The 2646-nt window shown below is 41.6% G+C and overlaps 3 non-coding genes across 3 annotated transcripts; all 3 read left to right on the forward strand.

The window, feature by feature from the left end:
- Positions 1 to 273: 273 nt before the first annotated feature.
- On the forward strand, positions 274 to 346 carry trnaf-gaa (transfer RNA phenylalanine (anticodon GAA)). The gene has a single exon. It is a non-coding gene; the product is annotated as a tRNA-Phe (tRNA).
- A 250-nt stretch (positions 347 to 596) lies between these two features.
- trnaf-gaa (transfer RNA phenylalanine (anticodon GAA)) lies at positions 597 to 669 on the forward strand. The gene has a single exon. It is a non-coding gene; the product is annotated as a tRNA-Phe (tRNA).
- A 1465-nt stretch (positions 670 to 2134) lies between these two features.
- On the forward strand, positions 2135 to 2206 carry trnap-cgg (transfer RNA proline (anticodon CGG)). Its single transcript has one exon. It is a non-coding gene; the product is annotated as a tRNA-Pro (tRNA).
- The last annotated feature ends 440 nt before the right edge of the window (positions 2207 to 2646 follow it).

The following is a 2646-nucleotide window of genomic DNA, read 5'->3' on the forward strand; positions in this document are numbered from 1 at the left end:
TACTGCACTCATAGATGCAGAATCAGCAGTCATTGGGGCATTTCTCTCAAATGCACTTATTACTACAGGCCTTGTGCATCAAAAATAGTTGGCCTGGAACTCATAAGATCTTCTCCAACCCCTATTAGGGATGTGTGGCAGGGCATTTCACAGGCTCTGTCTCTTCCTTGCACTCCAGTAGAACAGGACTACTTTTTGATGCCTAGAATGAGTTGGATGCTTAGAAACGTTATTGTGTTTTCGAAGTTGTAGCCTCCATATTTGCCAATATATGCCGAAATAGCTCAGTTGGGAGAGCGTTAGACTGAAGATCTAAAGGTCCCTGGTTCGATCCCGGGTTTCGGCAGTGTGTTGTGTCTGTTTTCTTGACACATTGCCCTAATTGTTAGTGCTGTTGACTCGTATAACTCTGGGGCCTTTGTCTGTTGAGACTCCTACATGTATTCACGTACATGTCTGGGAGGGCATTTCACAGGCTCTGTCTCTTCCTTGCACTCCAGTGGAAGAGGACTACTTTTTGATGCCTAGAATGGGTTGGATGCTTAGAAATGTTATTGTGTTTTCGAAGTTGTAGCCTCCATATTTGCCACATATATGCCGAAATAGCTCAGTTGGGAGAGCGTTAGACTGAAGATCTAAAGGTCCCTGGTTCGATCCCGGGTTTCGGCAGTCCGTTCGTCTGTATTTTGTGACACATTGCCCTAATTGTTAGTCCTGTTGACTCGTATAACTCTGGGGCCTTTGTCTGTTGAGACTCCTACATGTATTCACGTAGTTTCTGACCGTCACTACAGTCAAAATGGAGTGTTAACCCCCCGTCCGCCACTTCTGGAGACCGTACGGTAACAAAGTCATGGCCATAACCACAGGCAGCTGAACCTCCCACACTATAAAAGGCTGTGTATATTCTCATTTGTCCAGGTCATAGTATCCTAAAGGAGTTTTTTAATGGAAAACAACTAGATTAGGTTATTTGTCTGGGAAGACGTTTCACCTCTCATCCAAGAGGCTTCATCAGTTCGTGTACGCATCTGACCAGGCTAGGACGAGAAGTACCAATATGGTATAAATAGCTGGATTCCAGGGGAAACCATGTTATGAACGGTAAGTGATGTTTCTGAAAAGTTCTGTGTTGGCTTTCTTTATTCCTTTTCCTTTCATTGATATGGGAGTGTCTTTGGCAGCTCAGAGCCACCATATCCATTCCTACTGCCGAAACCCGGGATTGAACCAGGGACCTTTAGATCTTCAGTCTAACATTCTCCCAACTGAGCTTCTTCTTCTTCTTCTAGGTTAAAATTCCATAGCGACACAAGGCGCCACTACCGCTACCTACCAAGCGTAGTGCAAGTTGCACTGAGTTAAGATTTAACACAGAGGACATTCCACAAATGATAATTGTTGTCCGATATAAAATACCAAAACACACACACACACACGAAAATAAAATAACATAAACTGAATTACACTCATTCACTCTGCCCCAGCTCAAATCAAATGTAATGCCTTAACTCCTACAATTCCAGACATTTTTAGACCTTGAATATCAAAAACTACATGTAAGATATTTTAAGGATCATCCGGGAACATGACTTCTACATGCAAAAGCATGCTTGAGGATCTCTTTTTCAGTGGAGGACATGGGTCGCAGTTCTGTGCCAAACATTGTGACCTCACTGGTATCTGTGGATCAAAACAGGGACCTTTATTTTCTCATTCTTTATATTGTTGATATGGGAGTGTTGCACTTTATTTTGCAGCTTAGGGTCACCATATTATTTACAACTCCCCTGACTAATATAAATCAACAGCTCTAACCATCAGAGCAATGCATTGTGGAGAGATAGCACATCAGCTGCCGAAACCCGGGATCGACCTTTAGATCTTCAGTCTAACACTCTCCCAACTGAGCTATTTCGGCACTCTAGCCTGCAAATATGGAAGCTAAGTGGTGCAAAACATGGGAATTTTTCAGTAAACAGTTCACAAACCACAAGAGTTGCCCACTATCACTTTGATTCAAAATATTGAGTGGATATTAACAAACAGCCTTGCTCTAAGGGAGAGTTACACAAACACTGTATATAAGCAGGGTTTATGATATTTCTCTTGACGGTGTTTTTGTACTATGCGTGGCTCGTTGGTCTAGGGGTATGATTCTCGCTTCGGGTGTGAGAGGTCCCGGGTTTAACTCCCGGACGAGCCCGTTGTTTGCAATAAATAGGACATCTCTACATGGTAGCTTAAGTATGTCAGGGGAGATTTACACTATGTCAAATTTAGAAGAAATGTCTAAATAATGCTAAGCAGATCTACTAGATAAACCTGGTTATATTATTTGGATGCTACAAACTAGTATCTATGGAGGGGTGACAAATTACAGTTTTTCTCTGTCGCTTTGGTACATTTCTCAGAATATCAGAATTGAAATTCTCATAACTACTTGTTCAATCTTCACATCATTGTGTCACTTGTGCAAATCAAAAAAGCAGTTTTTCATTTCTTTGAACAAGTTGCAAATGCTTTGGTTCATCATGCAAATGATTATGTTCAATTCTCTGCTGTTTTCTACATTATCAATTGCTTATGTCATGTTGATCAAAATGTATTATAATGGGTCTCTGTTGAATAGTCTCACCCCCCACA

Source organism: Seriola lalandi, unplaced genomic scaffold, assembly GCF_002814215.2.
Source record: "Seriola lalandi dorsalis isolate HSWRI2012SDOR001 ecotype SW California unplaced genomic scaffold, Sedor1 jcf7180002054748, whole genome shotgun sequence".
Taxonomy (NCBI): domain Eukaryota; kingdom Metazoa; phylum Chordata; class Actinopteri; order Carangiformes; family Carangidae; genus Seriola; species Seriola lalandi.